This window comes from Pelodiscus sinensis, chromosome 7 (genome assembly GCF_052426305.1).
Source record: "Pelodiscus sinensis isolate ZL-2025 chromosome 7, ASM5242630v1, whole genome shotgun sequence".
NCBI classification, from domain to species: Eukaryota; Metazoa; Chordata; order Testudines; family Trionychidae; genus Pelodiscus; species Pelodiscus sinensis.
The window spans coordinates 7,294,115-7,312,295 of record NC_143058.1 but is presented as its reverse complement, the minus strand read 5'-3'; positions in this window follow the sequence as shown (position 1 = coordinate 7,312,295).

The window sequence follows — 18,181 nt, the reverse complement described above, 5'->3', positions numbered from 1 at the left end:
TCTGGCTTGATTTTTCAGAAGGATTTAATTCCAGCTCTCATCTCTAGGTGCCCAGCACCTCTGAAAATTCAGGCCTATAACCTGAAACAAATTAGTCTCTTATTTCTTTCATGTTGACTATTGAATGTGATTGTAAATTCAGTCACACTGACTTGAACCATGTTTCAAGCAGGGACAAATTGATAACAGGACTGTATTATGCATTACTCAATTTAGCCAGTTTGCTTTTAGTTATAGGTAAATAATATTAGTATTGCTACCTATAAATGAGCATTTCAGGGTGATTGTGGCATAAGGAAATCAGAGACAAGTCACCCCTTTTGGGAGGGGGCAAACATGAAACCAGTAGATGTCAAACAGTAGATGAAGATACCGAATGTGAGGTGAGATGCTTCAGTTTGATCCACTGCTATTAGATTTCCAGGGTGTCTCTGTTTCAGTTTGTCAAGATGGGATTCAGAACACATTTTGCTATAGGAAATCATTGCGTTCATTACTGAAAGGGTAAGGTGAAAACCACATCGCTTATCACAGCTTATTTCTGGCTTTCTGCCTATGTCAGTGCCACAGAACAAGCAGCTGAAGCCAAATTACCTCTTGAGGTGACAATGCGCTTCAGTCTAAGTGACTTCCTATCATTTTCGGAGCCCAGCATTTTCTGAGTGATGCTAATCTTTTTTCCAAAGGAAGGAATTTACATGAGGGTGAATATTATTAGCTTTAAAGCAATTTAATGGCTAAAGGCCTGGTCTAGAAGGTATTTTCTGGGTAGAGAAATGTGATGCACTGTAGAACTCAGATGCCTTCCAGGGTTTGAATACATTTTGATGACTTCATCCAATGTTTACCTTCCACTTTCTAGAAGGCCAGAAATATCTGTGTTCAGAGATTTTTTTTTCTTGTATCTGTTAATTAGTTGGGTCTATTTTGGCCAACTGTTTTCTAAAAAGATCTAGCCCAAGTGTGTGTGGATTTCTATCTCCTGTGAACCCACTGGCTTCCTTAGAGATTGGTGCAAAGTTTGGTCCACTATAGAAAACAAAATCCTTTGATTTTAAGTGGTATAGCTCTTCAAAGAGGACCATTTTAATTCTTTCTCAACAATCTGTCTCCAAAACAGAATGAAAATAGAGCAGAAATGTATGTTTATAAATTGTGCCTCCAAGCCCATATGAGCCTATAAAAGCATTGGAGAAAAGACTTTATTAAAAAGACTGTGTGTTTGACTGTACAGCTCATTTTTAAGAGTAATTAATTACACACAGCAGGGCTGACAGCAAGGTGTGAGGGATCTTGCTCCGTGGCGCTGGAAGAGGTGGGGTCTTGTATGGAAGGGATAAGATGTGAGCTAGGCAACCGTCTATGTCACCCAGAGAGTGCCACACCCTCCTTCCTCCTCCCCCAAAAGCCCACCATGCTGCCCAGAGCCAGGAAGTCCAACTAGTAGCGGTGGCTGGGCACTCTGGGCCATTTTTTTTATCACCAGCCTACAAGACAACTACCCACTTTACTCCTCCTCCTCGTTCAATGGGCAAGTTTACACCACACATGCTTTGTTGAAAGGCTCAGCGTGTTTACTCTGAATTCTTCTGTATCCCCCATGAAACATCTTCCTGCCTTAGAAAATAACATAGTTACCAATCCCGTTTTGAGGGCACTACATTAGTAATGACAAGGAACTAGAGCTAGATTGGGTCCGTGTCTTTCTCAGTCAGAGGAGGGAGCATAAGGATTTTTATTACCCCCTGCTTCAGCCTATCTAGATCTAGGACCCTGGTGTGGTAGGATAAGAATGGCCCTACTGGGTCAGACCAAAGGTCCATGTAGCCCAGTATCCTATCTGCCAACAGTGGCCAATGCCAGGTGTCCCAGAGGGGGTGGACTGAAGACAATGATCAAGCGATTTGTCTCGTGCCATCCATCTCCAGCCTCTGACAAACAGAGACCGGGGCACCATTCCTTACCCCCTGGCTAATAGTCCTTTATGGACCTAACCTCCATGAATTTATCTAGTTCTTTTTAAAACTATTATAGTCCTAGCCTTCACAGCCTCCTCTGGCAAGGAGTTCCACATGTTGACTGTGCGCTGTATGAAGAAGAACTTTCTTTTATTAATTTAAAACCTGCTACCCATTAATTTCGTTTGGTGTCCTCTAGTTCTTATATTATGGGAACAAGTAAATATTTTTTCTTTATTCACCCTCTCCACACCACTCATGATTTTATATACCTCTATCTTATCCCCCTTCAATCTCCTTTTTTCTAAACTGAAAAGTCCCAGTCTCTTTATCCTCTCCTCATATGGGACCTGTTCCAAACCCCCAATCATTTTAGTTGCCCTTTTCTGAACCTTTTCTAATGCCAAAATATCTTTTTTGAGGTGAGGAGACCACATCTGTACGCTGTATTCAAGATCTGGGCGTACCATAGTTTTATATAAGGGTAGTAAGATATTCTTCATCTTATTTTCTATCCCTTTTTAAATAATTCCTAGCGTCGTATTTGCTTTTTTGAGTGTCGCTGCACACTGCGTGGATGTTTTCAGAGAACTATCTACGATAACTGGATCTACATTCCAGGCTCACCTGGTCATCCCCTCTGACCGCAAAGGGCACAGAGTCAGCAGGGAGTTGACTACCTTCTGGCCTGAGTAGTTGATCCAGCACAAGGAGGTAAGTTTGATACACTTTTAAAGATTGTAGTAACTTGTTTCTTGGCCTGCAGCAGAAAGAGAATAAGGAGGGCAGCAGCAGCAGGAGATCATCTTAAGTTGGTTGCTTAACCCAGGTTATGTCTAGAGACTCTCTCAACCCGTGGTGAGGTCCTGGCTATTGGCTGATTTCTGTGCTTCCTACTTGCACAAAGTGCAATGCTTCACCGGATTTCATTCCATTGATTGACGCGCCACTTCACATGCAATAAGGTACTGCCCAGTGCATGGAGTCAGCAAAATCAGGTCCTTCATTTGCAAACAATGAATGAAATTACACAGGCTGACATAATGCAGACTTTTCTGACGGGTTGCTCCCTGATGGATGCACTGAGCTTCCTTGCTCCCGTTGAAGTGGACCATTGAAATATGGTGCTCTCCGCTACTGAGTTGCAAGGGGTGGGGGGAGGAATCCCAGATTTGAAATATTTCTTTCAGCAGATCATGAAAAACATCACAAGTCACTTGAATTGAATTTCAACCATCCGAGAGTCCTTACATGCGTTTTAGGACTGAAAACAGACTGACTGTACTGGGTTAAGGCATCTCCTTTGGAAAAGTGAAGGTTACTGGAGGTTACCAGCTCTATTTTCCTTGTTAGCCAAGAAAATGTCATTGATCTGTTTCCCCAGTAGCTGGTTTAAAAATTGAATTCATTTCAATATTTGTCTCTGCTGCAACCTGAATCTGTGCTATGGCACTGACATAAATCAGGAGAAACTTCAGAGAAGTGAATGGAGTCAACCAGTGGAAGAACAAAGTAAGTGATATCAGAGGCGGGTGTTGTGTACGTGCTCACAGGTATTTGCACATTTTGTCAGGAGTCCATGTCAGCTTGTCAGTATGAAGAAAAGTGATCTTGTCACTCACAGGCAGCTGCCAATGGAGCTCTTCATTTCTTTCAAATGGGCCCTAGCCATGAGTCACCCTTACGATAGAGATTCATGTCACCTGTCCGCTGGCTGCCATGGGGCTTTAACCCAATCCACACCACATCCCCAGCACAGTGTAGAAAGAGGGAAACCTCATTTTGTGTGGCTTTGGGCAGTTGACTTCATCTCTCTGGCTTAGATTCCCTCTGTGTTTCAATCCCCTCCATGCAAGTGGGGCACAGACATCCTTGACCAGGTTACAATTCCCTGATTCACCAGCTGCATATCCTCAGAGCAAGCCGGAGCTGGAGTCACTTACACGGCTGGCTATGGAGTCCAAGTGACTGTAGAGAGCACTGGCAGCACACAGCATACTCCTCCCAGCGACTCCAGCCTTTATCCTAAACTCCTCCTTTGTTGTGCAGAGGGGAGGATGGGTTGATTAAGGAGCAGTGATGGAAGCTTTATGATGACTGAGAGCTTCTCTAGGCCCGGACAATGTCTAGGACAAGATTCCAGCCTCTTTTCACTGTATAGACAGCACTGAGAGGCCCAAATAGGGGAGAAAATTTGGCTCCTTGTGCCTCAGTGATCTCCTCTGTGAAATGGGCCAATGCATCATAAACGAATGTAAGATGTAAAGAACATGGAACAATTGCTATGAGATTGTTGGATGGCAGAGGCTATTAAGTGCAAACCTGTATTTACTGCCTTTCCATGAGATACAAAATTGGAAGTCTGTGATTTATCTCCCTCAGATATACTGTGAGACAGCCAGCAGCTATTTCAAAACGTTGCCTAAAGCGGGAGTGAAGGTCCAGTGCTTTATTCACCCTGCCTGTCAAAATGACTGGCAACAGCTTGAATCTATAATCATGTTCTCCCTTGTTTTGGCATGGCACTTGTTGGAGGAGAGAAGAGTGAAGAACAAGAGACCCCTTTGTTTGTTCACTTAGGTTAAGTCTACACTGGGAAGGGTTGGGGACGAGTGCTGTCGACATGCAAAAGTCGCCCAAAGTGAAAACGGATCGAACTGGTTTTTCTGCCTCCCGTTGTTGACATTTCATGGCCACATTGCTCACTCTCCTGTTGACAGATAGAGCAAAGCAGTGTGGGTAGGCATCCCACAGTGCAGTTCTGTGGGAAAGCAGAGCTGATCCCTGCACTTCTTTGGATTCCCTTGTAGCTCTGTGAGCTTGAATGTCAAAACAGCACAGCAGTCTCTCGGTGTTCCTAGCACAGAACAAGAATAGGGATATTTGAATGATTTGCTCTTTGTTCCCCAAATGGAGCAGGTCACTCAGCTGTCAGATACTTCCTGAGGTTTTGATAGGGGAGGGGTGCATGCCTGCAGGGCAGCAGAGATTGCAAAACCCTGAGAAGAGCCTTCAGGGTAGTCATGGTTGGATCGTGGCAGAAGCCCATTCTCTCGATAAAACAAACAGCAGTAAAGGGAGGGGAAAAGACAATAAAGGGAGGGGGATAGACAAAAATCTCTCTTGGGGCGGAGGTTTTTTGTTGCCAAAACTGGGTGTTTTTCCCAAAAAAGTCACATTGAAGTCTAAATGCTCTCAATAGTCTGTCACGAAAAGGTAGTTTTTGGCACCGAAATGTGCCAATGTAGACAAGGTCTTACTCTATAATGCCAGGCGAATGGTAGTTTGCATAGCAACAGTGCTTTGTTGTTCACTGAGCAAAACAATCTTCTCCACTGAGCTAGATAAACTCTGTATAGTAAAGAAAGGGCATGCTGGGTTGGAAATCCAGGCTGCTAAAAGAAAAGCACAAAAGAAAATTGAACAACTTCGAGAACACCAAATTGACTGTTTCTTCTAAAGACACCAAAGACCTTTTTTGTAATTATGCGTTTGGATGAAGTAAACCAGGCACAGTTTGCAGAGGCAAAAGCAATAATAGAATGGTAGCTAGCCTGAGAGTCCATCTTATTCTTCTAGTATAGTTTTACAGTGAGGCAAAAATTACATTTATGTGTGTGAGGGTGGAAAAAGTCCTAAAATCATAAAATGACAAAGTAAAATTGGGACATGTACCCATGCATTATAGGTCTGGCCTTTGAACCAGCACAATTTTTCTTAGGCTCAATTCAGGCAGAGAGCCGGTTGATTACATATCTACTTAATGATAGAATCATAGAATACTAGGACTCGAAGGGACCTCGAGAGGTCATCAAGTCCAGTCCCCAGCCCCCATGGCAGGACCAAATACTGTGTAAATTAATGTGTAAATCAGGAACTATGGTCAGAAGTACAAAGCTGATTAAGCACAGGAGTGGGGAGTTTGAGAGCTGGGGGCTGGATGTGGCTCCCAGCTTGCCTGGATCCAGTCCCCAAGACTCGGGGCTCCCCACCCAGCATTGGGGAGCGTGCGCTGATGCTCCAGCTTTCCTCCACCACAGAACTAAAGCACACACAATCTACTAGCCTGGGCCCCATACGCTTTGGTGTGCAAGGGGAGTGTCTTTCTCCTTCTCAGTCAGGAGCCATGTCACTAAGGGTGTGTCTAGACTACATGCCTCCTTTGATGGAGGCATGTAGATTAGAGAGATAGGCAAAGGGAAATGAAGCCGCGATTTAAATAATCGCGGCTTCATTTAAATTTAAATGGCTGCCGCGCTGAGCCGACAAACAGCTGATCAGCTGTTTGCCGGCTCAGTGCGCTAGTCTGGACGCTCCGCTCCGACCTGAAAGCCTTTTATCGACATCCCCGTTATGCCTCGTAGCATGAGGTTTACCGGGGATGTCGATAAAAGGCTTTCATTTCGACAGGGGAGCGTCCAGACTAGCGCGCTGAGCTGACAAACAGCTGATCAGCTGTTTGTCGGCTCAGCGCGGCAGCCATGTAAATGTAAATGAAGCCGCGATTATTTAAATCGCGGCTTCATTTCCCTTTGCCAAACAAATCTACATGGCTCTGTCGACAGAGCCATATAGTTTAGACGTACCCTGAGTGTTTGGTTTTTGGGTTTTTTTGTTTGGATGTTTTTTTGCTTCTTACTTTTGTGTGCCCCCGACTGATTTTTCTGTGGGTCAGCAGCCTCTGACCCAAAAAAGTTTCCCCGTCCCTGCCTTAGCGGCAAACTAAGGTGACACATATGTAAGCAAACCTTTACTATTCTTCTACGTTGAACATTTAGCATGTAGTCTGTTGCATGTGTACTTTATGTACTCTTCATACAACTGACCCCTATGAATTCTGCTTTCCCTTAGTACACAGCCACTGCAATATACGTGTGTCCCAGAAAACAGTGGAGGAGACTATATTTGATGAGTCTGATTCTTTCAGAAGTGCTAATGCCAATGGGGCACTGTACCTGCTCAGCCATTCTGGAAATTGGGTTCTATGATTTAAGAAATAACATATGATCAGCAATTAAGACTGTATCATAATTCCCATGCACAAGGGGGCAGAATTAGATTACAGTCAAAACTCAGGCCCTTCCTGACCTTGGAGGGTATAAACTTAATATACTTTCAAAGCTGCTTGTATGGAATGTCCTACACTATGTTGTTGCAAAAAATGAAAAAGGAAAAAAAGAAACATTTAAAGGACCTTCGTATTCCCGTACTTTGAAGCACTGACTTCTTTCTATGTTCTTATTATGCATGTTTCTCTATTTTCTCCTTGTTATTTCAATCATCTACGGTTAACGCAATGAAGAAAGTAAAGCTCTATTTCTTTCAAATCTTTCTCATCAACTTTGGAAGGCCTAAGTGGGACTTCTTAATTATTAAGTGCGTACCTGTGGAAATGAATCATGGTCCCCACTGTGCTTAGGTGTTGTTCGGACGCTTAACAAATGACGGTTCCTACCTTTAAGGAAGTTTATTATCTGTAAGACAAGAGATAGCTAGACAGTGAGCACAAGGAAGCAATGACACACAAGCCTCTATATAAGCTTCTGAATACTGAGTGTAGATACTGTTCCCTCATCTCAAAAATGATATCTTGGCACTGGAAAAAGTTCAGAAAAGGGCAACAAAATGATTAGGGATTTTTATCTGCCATATAAAGAGAGATTAAAAAGACTGGGACTTTTTCATCTTAGAAAAGAGGAGACTAAGGGGGAATATGATAGAGGTCGAGGGGTGGCCCATGGATATAGGCAACCTCGGTAGTTGCCTAGGGCACCACGTTTAATGCGGCGCCCAATGATGACGTCACTCCATTGAGGGCTATGGAGACGGGGGCGCCAATTGCACATTCCGCCTAGGTTGCCAGTTGCCAGCAGCTCTCCTCGAGCCGCTCTTGTAGAGGTCTATAAAATCATGACAGTTATGGAGAAAGTGAATGAGCAAAAGTGATTTACTTGTTCCCATAACATAAAAACTAGGAGTCACTAAGGGTGCGTTTAGATTACATGGCTCTGTCGACGGAGCCATGTAAAGTAGTTCACTCGACATAGTCAATGAAGCGGGGATTTAAATAATCCCCGCTTCATTAAAATAAAAATGGCTGCTGCGCTGTGCCCACAATCAGCTGATCTGGCACAGCGCGGCAGTCTAGATGCAGCACGGTTGACAAGGGAAGCCTTTGTTGACCACTCCGGTATGCCTCGTGAAACAAGGTTTACCGGAGTGGTCAACAAAGGCTTCCCTTGTTGACCGTGCCGTGTCTAGACTGCTGCACTGTGCTGGATCAGCTGATTGTCGGCACAGCGCAGCAGCCATTTTTATTTTAACGAAGCGGGGATTATTTAAATCCCCGCTTCATTGACTATGTCGAATAAACTACTTTACATGGCTCCATCATCAGAGCCATGTAGTCTAGATGCACTCAAAATGAAATTAATAGGTAGCAGTGTAACTTGTCGAACTCCTTGCCAGAGGATGTTGTGAAGACCAGGACATTAGCAGGGTTCAAAAAGAACTAGATACATTCATGGAGGATAGGTCCACCAATGGCTATTAGACAGAATAGGAAGGGATGGTGTCCCCAGCCTCTGTTTGGCCATGTCTACACTGCGCCCATAGCTCGAAATAATCTACGCAATTTGAGCTATGCAAATTGCGTGTCTTATTTCAAGTTAATTTCAAAATAGCTTATTTCCAAATTTTCATGCTACCTACACAGCATCAAATTTCGAAATAAGAATGCTATTCCGAAATGTCCCTTACTCTTCGTGGAATGAGGTTTACAGGGACATTGGAATGATGAGCCCATTATATTTTGAAATAACGAGCTTGCTCAAAAGACGTGGAATAGCTATTTTGGGATACCGGAAGTATCCTAAAGTAGCGCTGCAGTGTAGACATACCCTTTGTCAGAAGCTGGGAATGGGCAACACTTGTTGATTCCCTGTTCTGTTCGTTCCCTCTAAGGGCACCTGGTATTGGTCAGTGGTGGAAGGCAGGACACTGGGATAGTTGGACCGTTGGTCTGACCCAGCATGGCCGTTCTTATGTTCTATGCTGGCCGTTTGCAAAAACATAGTGTTGGGGGTTGTAAGCATTAAATAAGAGGTCTTGGTAGTTACAACCATGGTAATAGGGCACGGCACAGGCAGACCCTGCTTCTATTGCTTTACAGACTTGTTTTAATTCCTCCTCCCTTGCTTGTCCAGGATAGTTGAGCATGCAGCTGTACCCAAGATGTAACTTTTTAATGAATGGCCTATGTGTTTGCAACGCTATCTTTCTTACTCCCTTATCTGCTGTGAATTATACCTTCAGGGTCACATCTCCTGTACCCCTGGTAAGTTGCTGATGCCTGGAATTTTGTGATGTCAGCAGGTTTCACATCAGCTAAAAAGCTGTAAACAGTAACCTGGGGTGGGTATCATTATATTCACCACACGGTTATGATTATGCATTGTATGGGTGTTCACATGACTGAATTAGGGCCCAAAGAGTGATATAATTGATAAGGATATTTAAATACTAACTAAAATAAAAAGGCGTACTTGGGTAAATTGGTTGCTCACTTGCATCCCAGGTAGGCAGGATCCAAGACGGAACAAGTATTAGCAATAAAGATGCCCTGTTACCCCATCCATCTCAGATTCAGCCTGGTTTTTTTTGTAACTGGTAAATGTTATCTGCTAGGGAGAAAAATATGGTCTTCATGACATTCAAATAATTTGCATTTTCTTTAGTACTTTCCATTCAAGAACCTTGATGTGCTTGGTATAGGTGGCCATTGGCATTAATTGTTTACATTTGCTTGCCACACGAGATGAAGTGACTTATCCAATCAAGCCAAGGCAGAACCAGGAAGGGAACCTAGGTCTCCTGATCTAACCGATAGGTAAGGCTTTCCATAGGAAAATATGTGGCTGTCAGTGGTAAAAAGACGTAACTGGTGATAGCTTAAAGAAAAAAGTGAGTATGCCAAATAAGGCTTGAATGTAGCCCGACTATTTATGCAGTGGTGATTTTCCTCCTCAGGGTATTGTAATTGTGTTTGTTGATTGCATAGATTTCCATGAATCATTTGCACAATGAACTGGAAGAACAGAATGCTGAATTTTTAAATAAAACCATATGAAATTATTCCATTTATCGTGTAAAACTTTAGATAAATAAATTTTAATGGATGAGATGTATTTAAAATATTATATTTCCAATTATATTGGCCAATTTATTCCAAGTTACTTTGCCACATACGATCATCCTTCTCAATACAGCTGTCACTTGCAAAATTATGAATAACATCGCGCATGCTTCTTGCTTAAGAGTCTTTCATTTTGTCGATAAGAGACAAATTAACCCATATCAGGCTAATTCTGACTTTGTATTTGGATTAATCTGATAGTCCATCTTGTCTGAAATATTGATATAAATGTTTAGGAATTACAGCAAGTGGTCAGACTGGAATGAATATGAATTTTACTATCAATTGCAAATAAGCAGAAAATTAATCTTGGAGGCTTAATCAAAAAGTATAATACATGGATGATCAGTTAATTGTATTTGATTTGCAGGATTCACTGAATAACTAGTGTGGCATGCTATTGGAAAAGGATGAATAGAAAAAAGATGAAAAATAAAACCTGGACCTAACTTCTTAAATTTTACAATATAGAATGACATGAATACAATCAACCAGGTGGTCAGACAATGAGGCAGATACAAGCTCTATTTAAGTCAATTGGAAGTCTTCCTATTATCTTCAGCGAACACTGGATCAGGTCCAATATTCAGTCACAATGTCCCACCATTCCTAAAGGTTGCCTAATCCAAAGTAATCAGCGCATCGCTCTGACACACAAAACCCTACTGAAAAAAACCCCAATCCCCAAACCATCCTAGCCCAAAGAAATAGCATAAGACAGTCAGATGCTTGACTCAACAAAACAAGCCATACAGCTTCAACCGATTCAGATTCTTGCTGATCAATTTGGGAGAAATCGAAAGCCAAAGGCTTGCAACTGAGAACACTCTACTGATAGCATGGAAGAGCGGAGAATCTGTTCTAACAGTCTGAGACCTCAAATGCCACAACAGGACAGAAAGTGGCACCTGGACAAACAAATTCCAGAATGTGTAGTGATTTAGGCTTCGGTGTGGCAGACCACTGAACATATTCTCAGGGTACGTCTACACTGCAACCCTATTTTGAAATAATTAGTGCTATTCCGAAGTACCTTAGTCCATATCTACACAGCAGGCAGTTATTTCAAAATAGTGTCAAAATAGTTTCAAGCCGGGGGACTTCTTACTCCGACTCCTGTAACCCTCAGGCTATGTCTACACTGGCACCCTTTTCCGAAAATGCTTAAAACGGAACAGTTTTCCGTTATAAGTACTTCCGGAAAAAGCACGTCTACATTGTCAGGATGCTTTTCTGGAAAAGCACTTTTTCTGGAAAAGTGTCCGTGCCAATGTAGACACGCTTTTCTGGAAAAAAGCCCCGATTGTCATTTTCGCGATTGGGGCTTTTTTGCGGAAAACACTTCTGTGCTGTCTACACTAGCCCTTTTCCGTAAAAAGGACTTTTGCCCGAACGGGAGCAGCATAGTATTTCTGGAAAAGCAGCTGATTTTTTACAGTAGATCGTCAGTGCTTTTCCGGAAATTCAAGGGGCCAGTGTAGACAGCTGGCAAGTTATTCCGGAAAAGCGGCTGATTTTCCAGAATAAGTGGCCAGTGTAGACACAGCCCCATTGTCCAAGGAGCAAGGGAAGTCAGAGGAAGAGTGCTCTATTTCGAAATAAGTGCTGTGAAGGCGCTTCCTATTTCAAAATAAGCTACGCAATTGACAACTTGAAATAAGCTATGCAAATTGAGCTAAGCCCCAGTAATGTCAACGCACCATTAACATTAAGCAAATGAGCAGCCCTTGTTGACTTCAATGGGGCCCTTGACTTGATTACAGTTATGCATGTGCTTAGGTGCTCGGCTGGATGGGGGCCTTGAAACTGATCCCCAGCACCTACAATGGCAGCTGGAAGTGAATGGGTAGCCAGCGGAAGGTGTGGTGCACACTCATTGGTGCTAGAGGTGACTCCGCCCACTCAGAAATTGGGCTAGTTCACTATGGTCTACCCCAAGCAGTGCTCCAATGATGGGGAGACCTGGGAGTGCCAGGCTCTCCTGATGCTTTTAGGAGCTACCTCAGCTCTGTCTTATTCATGAAAATATGTTTTGGCACCTGTACAATTAATATTCTCTGTAAATTAAACACCTGAGCAAGAAGCCTCTGCAAGCTGTCCACCCAGCCTAGGAGTAGGTATGGCAAGTCACCCAGGACAATAGAGTATGAGAAGATGCAAATCCTCCCATAACCCAATGTGTCATCTGCTAGGGCCGGGAGTCATCAAATTCCATGTGCAGTCAGGGTGCCTGCCCAACGGCCCCAGCACAAAGCAGTAACACATTTCCAGTGTCCTCAGACTCGTTACCAATGGTTAGCATTTTGGGGAGCACGCGCGGCCATGTAGCCCATGTTACCACCTGCGAAGGACAAAGGGACTCCTTCCTTTTTTCTCCCCACAATTCAAGCACTGATCTCCAGCAGAGTAAAATACTTCTGTCGCCGTGCAGTCCGAGCTTTCCAAAGGATCCGAGCTTTCCAAAGGTTGGCAGTGCAAGCTTTCCAAAGGATCCGGATTAAGAGTCCTGGGAAATGAAACAATGTGTGTGTCTACAAAGGAGACACATCACAGACCAGAAGTGATGTGAAATCATTTCGTCCAGGAGGGGTCCTAGACGAGCTGCCGGTAACTGATGCCCCAGGCGAAACGTGTGATCGGCGCCCCCGCCTCCAAAGACCTCAACGGCCGTTTATCTTGGTGCCCTAGGCGACCGCATAGTTCACCTGTATTGACGGGCCACCACTGGCCTGGTCTTTGGGCTTTTCAGCTAGAACTGCCGAAACCAGTGCCAGCGGGGAGCAGAGGGGAGGAGTTAGTGCTGTCAATAATGAAACAGGATCTGAGAGAACATCAGTTCAACCAGACAAGCTTCCAGATGCCGGTTAGCCAGGGGATTTGATTATTCTACAGGATTTATCTTAGCTGGAGAGCTCAGGTTTTGAAGACTTCCACTGAGTTCCCTACCCAAAAGGCCCTCTGCTCAGTTGAACCAGGACTTTGTGCTACCTTCCTCTAGACATGCCCTAAGTCACTTGAAGACACAGAGAAAGGAGAAGGAGAACATCCTAGTCCTAGTCAAAGACAAGTATGTGGGATGAAGTCCAGCATGTGGTAGTGGGGACCACATGGGGGCCATGTGAAGCTATGCCCCAATCTTTAGATTGCCATAATCTTTTCCCAAAAGCATACGCATGCCCTCTAATCTGAGCTAAATGCAAAGAAGAAGTACAAGCACCTTGTATTTATGTTTCCATCTCTCCCATTTTACCCATGTGTCCACTGGATTTTACTGGCAGTAATTTAGCTCCAGTATTAAAAAAAGAGCTTAGTGTTTATGGACTGGAAAGGCAAGTTTGCGGAGGGTAGACCGGCAGTGTTTGGAATCAAATATCTGACAGGTTTAATGACCAAAAATAGATACAACCTAGTCCTGTATTGTGTTCCCTCTTGATTATATTTGCCACAATATGCTGACAATCCAATTCCGTGCCAGCTTGTTTTCTGTGTCAGGCACACATATTATGTAGCTGGCTTTTGTAATAGGATGGTGAGTTTTCTCTCTTTGAAAAGGGGTTCGGTGGAACAATGCTGGTAGATAAGGAATGGAAAGATAGGTAAAGTAAATATACAACATAATCGAGTGCAGGAGGCAGCTGCTCCATTGTGTGTTCTCCAAGGGGCAGGAGCTAATTGAGTTATATAATGTGTGGGGCCTTTGTGGGTCTGAAAATCTATTTGATGTTGAGGCAAAAGGGTGATTGGGTGGCTCAGTGGATTAACAGGAAAATGTTCTTTTCACGTCTAGGTGATTCAAAAGTGGTCCAAATCTGGAGTGAATTAAATGAATCCCAGTCTGTTGGAGCCCCTTTCTAGATCTTTTGGTATATTATAGAAGTTCACATCTGTGCAATATAAAGCCTAATATATCCCCTTGTGGCCATTTTGGCAGAGAAGCCAAAGACTAATGGAAGAAGTGGAGGATGTGGATTTGAAATAAATAGAGATCTGCTGGTTGACATTAGTGGAGGATCTGGCACTATTTATCCTCCCTCATCTGGTCTGAAGTGTCCATGGGTGCTTGTTCTGAGCTAACAACTGTGATGAACTTCTAATCATGGAAAAACCTCTTGGTGGGAATAACAACTTGGTGGGGGATGTCTAAAGCTCAGCAGCACTGTTACCTCTCTACCTCAGAGTGAGCTTAGCTAAAGATTACACGGTATGTCAGCACTCTGCCACACCAGTCTCCCCTCACAAAGTGGATTTTACCCATGAATGCTTATGTCCAAATAAACCTGTTAGTCTTTAAGGGTACGTCTACACTGCACAGACATTTTGAAATAAGCTGGTCCGGAATAGCTATTCCGAAATAGCTTGTTTTGAAAAAGCACGTCTACACTGCAGGGAAGCCTCCAAATGAGTCCGAGGCAGGCTTCCCTAATGTAGACGTGCTATCTCGATTTAGAGCCCCAGGAGGAATAACTTAGAATGGCCCTGGTGAGGGGCTATTTCGAAATAGCAGAAATGGAGGGTCTACACAAGTTTTATTTCAAAATAGTTATTTTGGAATAAGCGTAATTCTTCATGGAATTAGCCAATTAGCCCATCATAAGACAGGATTTTCAGGTCTTCTTTCCTGAGTTCTCTCACTCTGTGTCTCTCTCTCTCAGCTCTCCTCCGCCTCCTGCCTCTCTCTCCGTCTCTTTCTTTCTCTTCTCCTCCTCCTGCCTCTCTCTCCCCCTCCTTCTCTTCCCGCCCCCCCTTCCTTTTCCCCTTCCCTCCCGCTGTAGCGCTTGGCTGAGTGCTGCCTGCTCAGCCGGGCTGCCGCGAGGGAGAGGGGTGGGGCGGTGACGTACAGGGTCAGGGGGCGGGGACGTGTACGTCACCGTCCTCCCTTCCCCTCCCACCTCGGGGGAGCCCAAACAGCCCGTTGCGCTTCTGGCTCCCCTGGCGGCTCAGCTGAGAGGCGCAGCACTCAGCTGTGTGCCACAGCGGGAGGGGAAGGAGATGGTGACGTACATGGCCCCGCCCCCTGGCCATGTACGTCACCGCCCCGCCCCCTTCCCCTCCCTCCGTGGTGGCTCGGCTGAGTGTTGCACGCTCAGCCGGGCCGCCGCAGGGGAGGAGGGGCGGGGCAGTAATTTACCCGGCCAGGGGGCGGGGCTGTCTACGTCACCACCTCCCACTCCTTCCCTCTCCCGCGGCGGTCCGGCTGAGGGGTGCATCACTCAGCGCCACGGCGGGAGGAGGAAGGGTGGGCCGTGACGTACACGGCCACGCCCCCTGGCCGTGTACGTCACCACCCCACCGCCCTCCCTCGCGGCAGCCCACCGCATAGTGCAGAGTAGTGAAAAGCTGAGTGGTCCCCAAAGAGCAAACTCAGCAGGCACTGCTGGAGGCTCAGCTTTGCCAGAGAGGCTAGCAAGCAGGCAGCAGAGACAGAGAAGCGGCTGTCCGGGGGGTCCCTTTAAGCGTGCGTCTCTGGAGGGCTCCAGCAACAGTACTCAAGAGACACTGGTGACCTCTAGCCTGGCTAGAAGTGGTTCTGGGTGGCTTTTATATGCAGGAGCACGTCCAATAGTGTAGACACTCTCTTGTGCAATAATGCTTCTCAAAAGCGAGGTGCTTTGATGTGTGCATGGGCTCTTGTGCAAGAAGCCTGTAGTGTAGACGTAGCCATAGTGTGGTCAGCTAGGCTGTTGATAGCTTGTGAGGGGAAAACCAAGCAGGCCTGCAATCTGACTTGCCAGCATTGGACATATCGTGTTCAGGAAGAAGTGAGATGCATCTCTCCCCAAGAGAGATGATGGCACAGGAACCTAGTACCCGGAATGAGTGTCCTTGCTGGACCATTGACAGGATAATACACTCGACACCAGGCTCCACAACTATCATCCTATCACGTTTCCTAAGTGCTAAACCTATTTGAAGGCTATTTTAATAGAGGGGAAATGGAGAAGGCAAGGCATGCACTACATCCCAACGCCACAGACAGACATGCAGCCTGCACTTGTCAACACAGAACGATATGCCTATGCTACAAAGAGTACAAACACCGGAGGAATTCATAGCTACAAGAAAGTCTAACTGCATCCATTTCCGATGCTTGATTTCAAATGAGTGTCAGATTAGCTATTAGCACCTGAAAGCCTTCAAGAGCCACAGACACCGAAGATTTCAGGCGACAGCCAATTTGCTTCATGTGTTCTTGAGTCAGGTTACAATATTCCATTCCTTTTTATGTCCTATTTTCCCATCTTGTTCTCTGATGTGATGACTTTCATTTGCTTCCAGCACAAGCAATTGCTCTCCAGTGTTCATACATTTATACTGGATCCTTCCCATGGAATACACTGTGTTGCAAAGCTTTCAAACAAGAGTCTCAAGGCCAAAGTTGCTCCTAATTTGTCTACCTCTGAATTATTATAGGCACAGTCAATTGCAGGGGCAAATGATAAAAACAGGCACCTTGCACCTGCGCATTTGGTAATTAATGTCTTTTGATCTCCCTTGGGCACTACATATCTCTTACTGAGTGGTGTGCGCGTGCATTTCATTCAATCTTCTATTTTTCTGTGGAGGAGAAGCAGAAAATCATGTGTTCTATGCACGGGCCTCTGCAATTGTGTTCACTCTTCCCACCTTTCCCTCCCGCACAGGGCTCAGGACTGTCCATATTCTCTAGCATGGTCCATTCTGGAAGTTGTGTCTCAGCCCCTGCTAGACTTGTTTTGCCACATTGCAGATGTGTCCTCCATATTGTTCCAAGGCTGGCAGCACTCTGACAGATGCAATGTGAAGGCGAGAAAGCAAACAACCATACTGTGATGCCAGCAGAAGGACATTTGCCTAGGGAGGCTGTGGAATCTCCATTGCTGGAGATATTTAAGAGTAGGTTAGATAACTGTCTATCAGTTGTCTAGATAGATGGTCTAGACAGTACTGGGTCCCTTCCAGTCCTAGTATTATATGATTCTATGATTTTCAAATGTCATTTTTGTTTTGGTTTTCTTTTTTCTTTCATTTCTTTTCAGCTTGTTTGGTTACTCCGGGGGAGAAGGGGGAAAATCAGACACCTGTGCCTCTTTCTGTGTTGCTGAATACAAATCAGGTTTGTTTTCCCCTTAGATAGTCATCCTCTTTTAACACAGACACAGGAAGACCATGTATCTTGCACAGTTATGTGCCTGGCCGAAGGGTAACCCCTTTGTTACAGAAAAGCAACCTTGTTCTGGGAAGCTGTTAAGAAGTGAATTATAATTAAAACATGGGTATTTTTAATATTGTGGTAGGATTTTTAAGCACGATGATACATTTGGGCTTCTGCTGAGCAATCTCAGTGTCCAGAGGTCGCAGGATGGTTTCCACCTGTCGGCATTACAAGAGCCTACAGAGAGATAAACATGCTGTTGTGAAGTATCAGAGGGGTAGCCATGTTAGTGTGAATATGCAAAAGCAACGAGGAGTCCTGTGGCACCTTATAAACTAACAGATGTATTGGAGCATAAGCTTTCGTGGGCAAAGACCCGCTTGGTCAGATGCATGTAGTAGAAATTCCAGAGGCAGGTATAAATATACAGGCATAAGAAAAGAGTACCAGTCAAGAGTAAGGCCAGAGATAACAAGGTCAATTCTGTCAGGGAGGATGAGGCCCACTTCTAGCAGCTGATCTGGAGGTGTCAACACCAATAGAGGAGAAGCTGCTTTTGCAGTTGGCTAGCCATTCACAGTCTTTGTTTAATCCTAAACTGATGGAGTCAAATTTGCAGATGAACTGTAGCTCAGTAGTGATAGAAATGTAGCCGTGTTAGCTCATCACCTAAATTAACCATCTTGTTAGTCTTTAAAATGCTACATAGTCCTGTTTTTTTGTTGTAGCTCAGTAGCTTCTCTTTGAAGTCTGTTCTTGAAGTTTTGTTGTTGCAGGAGGGCTACCTTTAAATCTGCTACAGTGTGTCCAGGGAGATTGGAGTGTTCTCCTACAGGTTTTTGTATATTGCCATTCCTAATATCTGATTTGTGTCCGTTTATTCTTTACGTAGGGACT